Source organism: Gossypium hirsutum, chromosome D13 (genome assembly GCF_007990345.1).
Source record: "Gossypium hirsutum isolate 1008001.06 chromosome D13, Gossypium_hirsutum_v2.1, whole genome shotgun sequence".
NCBI classification, from domain to species: domain Eukaryota; kingdom Viridiplantae; phylum Streptophyta; class Magnoliopsida; order Malvales; family Malvaceae; genus Gossypium; species Gossypium hirsutum.
The window spans coordinates 6726536-6734972 of record NC_053449.1 but is presented as its reverse complement, the minus strand read 5'-3'; the positions used below and the strand labels follow the sequence as shown (position 1 = coordinate 6734972).

Genomic DNA, 8437 nt, shown 5'->3' with positions numbered 1-8437 from the left:
GCTTTGTGCTAAGTGAATATATCCGGATTAAGATCCGAAGGCCTTTGTGCGAGATACTAAATCCGGGTTAAGTCCCGAAGGCATTCGTGCGAGTTATTAAATCCGGGTTAAGTCCCGAAGGCATTCGTGCGAGTTATTAAATCCGGGTTAAGTCCCGAAGGCATTCGTGCGAGTTGTTAAATCCGGGTTATGTCCCGAAGGCATTGTGTGAGTTACTAAAACCGGGCTATGTCCCGAAGGCATTTGAACGAGGAGCTATATCCGGTTAAATCCCGAAGGTACGTGATTTGGTAATGAATGAGCTTGCTGTAAAATTCCAGCGAATACTCGAAAAACATCCCAATATGGGGATATGTTACGTATGTGTTGAATTTAATCGAGCCCTTACAAATAAATGTTCGCTCAGTTGATAAACGAGCTACCGGCCTTCGGCCAAGTTAGTTTATTGTGTATGTACATAAGGGTTGTTAATGTTGTGAAGCAAGTTTGATATCGGTAAATTGCGTATTATGAAATATTCCGTTTAGCTAAATGTGTGCTATTCTTTGTGCATGCTGGAATTCCTTGCTCAAACTTACTAAGCATAAATTGCTTACTCGTTACATTGCTCCTCTGTTTTATAGATTTTTGGTTCTCCAGCTATCGGACTCGGGATCTTGAAGTCGAAGTCGCCCACACTATCAAAGGCTCTTTTGGGTACTATTTTGGTTGAATTTTGTTATGGCATGTATAGGACTACCCATTGTTGTCTTTCGAGTACTTTATGAAATGTATAAGTGTACAGCCATGCGAAGATGGCTTGTAGAAGTGGAGTATGGCATTAGACCATTCGTATTTATGAATGTATAGATGGTTTCATGATGTAACTATGTTGGAATGGAAGTGTTGAGCAAATGATCAGCCACTAGAATGGCTAAGTATGATCATATGTGGGCTTATGTATGACAAGGCCCTAGTTGGTCCATGAAACCCCAAATTAGGTAAGGTTCACTTTGAAAACAGAAGCTGATAGCAGCAGTGGTGTGGATTGGAAAAATCACAAGAATTCGTAGGAGTGGAATTAAATAGTGAATAAATTATGTAATCGAACCTTGATGAATCTACTTTCATATGGAAGTAACGAAACAATTATAGGAACAGTACAGAAAGAGATATTCGGGTTATTGTGGAACAGGGCCAGAACAGTTTCTGGATTCACTGTTCCGCATTTGGAAATTCACTATAAATTGACCAGAGATAATTAGGGGTCATACCATATATGTATGGATTCCTCTCTGAGTCTAGTTTCCATAGAAACAAACGGCATCAGTATTGAAGCTCTGTGCAGAGAGATATCCCAGTCGTAATGGGAAAAGGTCAGTGTAGTCGACCCCTGTAACATGGGAGACTTTGACTAATAAACTGTACTAGTTGGCCCGACCAAAAATTCTAGAAAAAAATCCATAGGTGGGGACATGAGTCTAGTTTCAGGGAAAAATCACAAAACTGATTTTTGAGTTGTGAAACTCAAGATATGATTTTTGAAGCGACTAGTACTCAGACTGGGCAGTGTCTGGAAAAATTTTTCAAAGTTTGTTAACATCTCGTGTCCGACTCCGGTGTCGGTCTCGGGTTCGGGGTGTTACAATATATGCGCACATGAGGCTTGAGCCTAACAGCTCAATTCCATTCAAATGTGAAATTTTTTTTTCAATTTTTTCATTGTGCATGATACAAACGAAATCCTGAGAGATGGTAAATCCGCAAATATCCTAAAGAATAAAGATATTCACGCCTCAAGCAACAATTCTAACTTTCTAAACTTTTAATTTTTTAACAAACCTAAAATGATCTTAAAATTTTAAGACATAAATTGAGACCGTAAAATCTTGAAGGACAAAGTTTAAGTCACATTGTGAATAAATTATATGTAAGCCATACTTTAGATTTATTCTAATTATTTAGTTCGCTTCTACTACTGTACATAAACTTTGCCAACATGGAGGATTGTTCAAGTATTCTATTTGACATATTACTTTAATTAAGGGAATAAATCATCTCAAAATTTTACACGTGAATATTATCTATAATGTCAAACGTAAACTTTAATTTAATGTGCAGTATGACACACTTAAATTATGTTAATTTTGTGCAATTGTACATAATAAATTATGGTTTTGATTTAATTTAATTTGGGTTTGAAGCTCGAGATTTTTGGGCTGAGTCATTATGGGTTTTGATTATTTCATATATTGTGACAATTCAACTGCTGTCTTTATGGCTAAGAACGGAAGAAGTGGAAGTCGAAGTAAACATATCGACTTTAAGTACCTAGGCATGAGGGAACATGTTAAAGAAAAGAAATTGGTCATTGAGCACATTAGCATTGAGCAGATGTTAGCTGATCCTTTGACTAAAGGCATGCCACCACCAAAAATTGAAGGATAATGTTGTCACTGTGGGACTTGTTCCCACCTTATAAAATTTTATCATAAGACCGATTATAAAAAAAAAACCTCTATTAGATAAACTCTAAGTCATTATAAATTTGTTAATTAAATAATAGGTAAAATTAATGTAAAATAAAAATAAAACAAAAATAAAAACGTTGATAATAAGTTAAAAATTAATTCAAATCATTATAAATTTTTTATTTAAAAAATGAACTACAATTAAAATGGAAAAAATAAAAAACATGTGGCGCTAATTTGGTTTGGGGGCATGCACGGGGCATTGTTTAAGGGCAGGGGATTTCTATTCACTACTCCAATGCCTATATAAACCTCAATACCATGCTTTGTTTTCCTCACTAACAACTATTCAGATAAAGAACTTCGTTTCATCTGCTTCATTTGTTTCGAAATCTTTGAACAAAAATGGCCTCTTTCAATTGCTTTGCTTTAGCATTCTTGATTGCTTTGTCATTTGCAGGCATTGATGGTGGGGTAGCAGCTCGTCACCTTCTGCAGCAGCCTCGAACGCAAAGTTTACCATCTTTCCCTAATCTCCCAACGCCATCCCGACCATCATTCTCATGGCCTGGGGCGCTTCCTCCACTTCCTACCACATTCCCAACAGGACTGCCCCCTCTGCCAAGCATTCCCTCAGTCCCCACAATCCCAACTGCAATTCCTCCTATTCCTTTCTCTTTTCCGCCATTGCCATCTTTCCCTAATCTCCCAAACCCTGGGGCGCTTCCTCCACTTCCTACCACATTTCCAAGAGGACTGCCGCCTCTGCCAAGCATTCCCTCAATCCCAACTGCAGTTCCCTCTATTCCTTCCTTTTCTCCACCACCTTCTCGTTCTATTCCTTGAAATACCCCCTTTTCTTGTATGCTGCATACTGGATCTGGTTTAATAATGTTTTTAGTCATCTTTGTCTATTTATTATGAGTATTGTATTTGCCCACTTATTTTTGTTTGTATAAATGGGAGTTCTCCAATTCCCATTATATTTGTTTGTGTATTTATATATTGATGTTCTGTCCATGAAGTCATTAATTACTGTTATACCATTGTGAACATGAGTTTGGCTAATTAAAAAAAGAATTAAATGATAGATGCAGTCAAGATAATGAGCAGCCCAAACTCAAATCAATCAAATCATTAATTCTCGATCTAATTGGTTCAACCACCGATAAAATTAATTTACTATTCAACAATATAAAATAATATTAACAACCTCAAACTCATCTATTTTTGAAGGCTTTGAATTTTAAAACCCTCACCCCATCTTAGGTTTTTTACGAGAAAAAAAAACTTATTTTAGTAGAAAAAGTAATAAAAGAAATGGTGCTTATATTTTTATGTTGTGTTTTATTTCATTGAGTGCAGAGAAGAAGTGTGACAAAAGCTCAAGGGACGGCTAATGGACGGCTAATTTACCTGTTAGCTGCATAGTTTTTAGATTGAAATGCACGTGAATTAGCTGAGTGATCCTAACCAGACGACGACTAATGGATGCATAATTGAAATGTGCATGCTCAATTTAGATCCTAACTTGATTAAATTATAGGTTGCATAACAACCCTAACCAGGCTCTGTTATCTGCATAGTTTTTAGATTTGTGTGATTAAATTGTTTCAAACCTAACACGTCCTTGTTACCTCACACGAATGCTAAGAAACCCTTAGTAAATAAGGATCAGTAACATACGTTTTTACTAAGTAAAGGATTTCGAAAGGACCTAATTTGGTTTCCAAACTCATGAAAGATCGAGTGGCCATGGAATGTTTTTCCAAATATTATTAAGCATGATGATAATAAATTAAGTTTAATTAAAGTAATTGTCCTAGTTCATTTATGTTATAATTGTTGCAAATTGTGTTAAATTTTGCTAAAATCTATTTCATTCATGTAGTCTGCATATTAGGATAATTTACATTAGGGATCATTGCATCTAGTTTATACCACTTCTCAACTATATTTTGTTTTTATTTTTTCAAATTGTTAATATAATTTTACAAATTAAGTGACTCAGCACAAATACCATCCCTGTGGAGACAATAACTCGATACTTATTACTTGATAACGACTGTGTACACTTGCACAAACCCTAGCGTTACAGTTTTTTGGCACCGTTACCGGGGATTGTCAAATGTTGCCATAGTTATTTTTTTCGTGAAATTATTTATTGTCAATTTGATTTATTTCTAACATTATTAACTTATTCTTTCTAATTTTTGTGATTTTCTTCTTAGGTGTTTATGAGCATAGATCGAATTATCGATTTACTCCCTTTAGGCCCTGAAATTGAGCGAACTTTCAGACAAAAAAGACGTGAACGAATAGCTCAAAGACAAGTCGAGATGGACCTTGGAAATCAGAATCAAGACCAAGGTAACGAAGCCGATAATGTACGAAATCCCATCCTCATTGCCGATGATAGGGATCGATGCATCAGACAATATGCTGTGCCACTTTTCAATTATTTAAACCCAAGAATTAGAAGGCCAAATATTGAGGCAACCCAGTTTGAATTGAAACCAGTGATGTTTCAAATGCTACAAACGATGGGCAAATTTAGTGGTATGCCCACGGAAGATCCACATGTTCACCTTCGATTATTTATGGAGGTGACTGATTCATTAAAGATAGTCGGTGTGACTGAAGACGCACTGAGGTTGAATTTGTTTTCGTACTCGTTGCGAGATCGAGCACGAGCATGGCTCAATTTATTGCCACCAAGTTCCATATCTACATGGCAAAAATTAGCAGAGAGATTTTTGGTTAAGTATTTCCCACCTAGCAAAAATGCTAAGTTGAGGAACGAGATCACAACTTTCCAGCAATTGGATGACGAGTCTCTGTATGAGGCTTGGGAGCGATTCAAGGAGTTACTTCGTAAGTGTCCTCATCATGGGATTCCTCATTGTATCCAGTTGGAGACATTCTATAATGGTCTCAATGCACATACAAGATTAATGGTAGATGCTTCTGCGAATGGTGTAATTTTGTCTAAGTCTTATAATGAGGCTTAGGAGATCATCGAGAGGATCGCGAGTAATAACTATCAATGGCCAACAAATCGAATAGCTTCAGAAAGACGTGTAGCTAGAGTTCATGAAGTTGACTCCCTCACTTCGTTATCAACTCAGGTATCATCTATTTCCTCTATGTTAAAACAGTTAATTGCTAATAGTACTAATAATTTTGCAGCTCAGCCACCAAGTCTGTTTGAAGTAGTTTCCTGTGTGTACTGTCGAGAAGGTTATTCTTTTGAGAATTGTCCATCAAATCCCGAGTCAGTGCACTATGTGGGGAACCAATATCAAAATAGGAGTGGACAAGGACCCCAGTCCAATTTCTACAATCCGTCATGGCATAATCATCCTAACTTTTTTTGGAGCAACCAAGGAAATGGACCGAACAATAACTTATTACAGCAAAGACCCAACCAATCTCAAGGGTTTAATCAGCAAGCTCTAAAACCACCTCAAGCTGAGGCATCAAACAGTTTCGAGAACTTATTGAAAGTGTACATGGCAAAGAATGACGCTTTGATCCAAAGCCAAGTAGCAACACTAAAAAATTTGGAAAACCAACTGGGTTAATTAGCTACGGAGCTTCGTAATAGACCGCAAAGAACCTTGCCGAGTGATATTGAGAATCCAAGAAATTTGGGTAAAGAACATATCAAGGTAGTGGCATTGCGAAGTGGAAAGAATCTGGAACCCTGATTGATTGATGTCAATGATGAGCATGTTGAAAAGGAGGGAAGTCAACCAGCTGTTGAAGTTCCTACACCAAAGGAATCAGAATCTTTAAAGTCTGACAAGGTAAACCCTGACCTAGTGAATTCATATATTTTAACATCTTTTTTGGATGCAGATTTGCCCACTCAGAAAAGTTGTCCGGTTCAACTGAAAGTTCCATCACCTCCATATCCGCAAAGATTGCAGCAACACAAGCAGAAACATGAGGTGAAATTTAAGAAGTTTTTGGATGTTCTGAAGCAGTTACATATCAATATTCCGTTGGTGGAGGCTTTAGAACAAATGCCAAATTATGTGAAGTTTATGAAGGATATACTGTCCAAGAAAAAAAGACTGAGTGAGTATGATACTGTGGCTTTGACAAAAGAGTGCAATGCGTTCCTGCAAAACAAACTGCACCGAAATTGAAAGACCCAAGAAGTTTTACTATACCTTGTAACATTGGTGAATCTTACTGTGGTAAAGCTTTGTGTGACTTAGGAGCGAGTATCAACTTAATGCCTAAGTCTATTTTCAAGATGTTAGGAATAGGTGAAGTAAGACCTACAATTGTGACGCTTCAGCTAGCAGATCGATCTTTAGCATATCCCGAAGGAAAGATCGATGATGTTTTGGTAAGAGTCGATAAATTTATTTTTCCTGCTGATTTCATTATTTTAGATTTTGAAGTAGATAAGGAAGTGCCAATCATCCTTGTAAGACCTTTCCTAGCCACAGGAAGAATGTTAATTGATGTGCAGAAAGGTGAACTCACCATGCGAGTTCAAGACGATCAGGTAACCTTTAAAATTCTTAAAGCAATGAAATTTCCTGATCCGGTAGAGGAGTGTTCAGTTATGGAAGAGATAGAAACCTTGGTTTATTTGGAAAGAAATTTTGAAGAAGATCCATTGGAGAAAGCTTTAGATCTTGACCCTTTGGAGGATGAAGAAGGTGAAGAAAACATGGCTTTGATGAAATCTAATCTGAGAAATTATATTCAATCCACACGGTTTGAATCGTTGGATTTGGAAGTTAGAGAATTTGTGCAACCCAAGTTGTCAATCGAAGAACCACCTAAACTCGAACTAAAGGTACTTCATTCCCATTTGAAATACGTGTATTTAGGTGATTGTTCTACTTTGCCTGTGATTATTTCAGTGGAACTGACAAAATATCAAGAGGAGCGATTAATTGCTGTTCTAAAGAAATTTAAGAAAGCAATTGGTTAGAGCATAGCTGATATTCGAGGTATAAGCCCTTCATTTTGCATGCATAAAATCATTTTAGAAGAAGGTGAAAGAGCTTGAATTGATGGGAAAAGGAGGCTCAATCCTAATATGGAAGAAGTTGAGAGAAAGAAAGTGATTAAATGGTTAGATGTTGGAATCATCTATCCTATTTCAGACAGTTCGTGGGTAAGTCCGGTACAGTGTATGCCGGCGAAAGGTGGAATCACGATTTTTGAAAATGAGCATAATGAGTTAATGCCAACGAGAACTGTTACAGGTTGGAGAATCTGTATTGATTACAAAAAGCTTAACAAAACCACTTGGAATGACCATTTTTCGTTGCCTTTTATGGATCAGATGTTAGATCGACTGACATGTAATGAATTCTATTATTTTTTTAGATGACTATTCGGGATATAACCAAATAGTTGTAGCCCCAGAGGACCAACATAAAATAACCTTTACTTGTCCGTATGGTGCGTTTGCTTTTAGGTGAATGCCTTTTGGTTTATGCAATGCACCTGCAACTTTTCAACGATGCATGATGGTAATATTTACTGATATGGTCAAAAATTTCGTCAAGGTTTTCATGGATGATTTTTTTGTTTTTGGTAACACTTATGATATCTGTTTGAGTAATTTGGCTAAGGTACTAAAGAGATGCGAAGAGACGAATCTTGTCCTTAATTGGGAAAAATGCCATTTTATGGTCAATAAAGGAATTGTCTTAGGTCACAAGATCTCAAGAAAGAAATTGAAGTTGACAAAGTAAAGGTGGACGTAATTGAAAGATTACCGGCCCCCATTAATGTGAAAGGAGTCAGAAGTTTCTTAGGCCATGCCAGTTTTTATCGAAGGTTTATCAAGGATTTCTCGAAAATTTTTAAGCCGCTGTGTTTGTTGTTAGAGAAAGATACAATGCTCAATTTCAACAAAGCATGTTTGGAAGCTTTTGAAGATCTAAAGAATCGGTTAATTACAACCCCAATAATCTTTACACTTAATTGGAACTCATCTTTTGAGTTGATGT

General features: G+C 36.7%; 1 non-coding gene across 1 annotated transcript; it reads right to left on the bottom strand.

The window, feature by feature from the left end:
* Positions 1 to 5239: 5239 nt before the first annotated feature.
* LOC121225809 (small nucleolar RNA R71) lies at positions 5240 to 5346 on the bottom strand. The gene has a single exon (XR_005923713.1). It is a non-coding gene; the product is annotated as a small nucleolar RNA R71 (small nucleolar RNA).
* Between the last annotated feature and the right edge of the window lie 3091 nt (positions 5347 to 8437).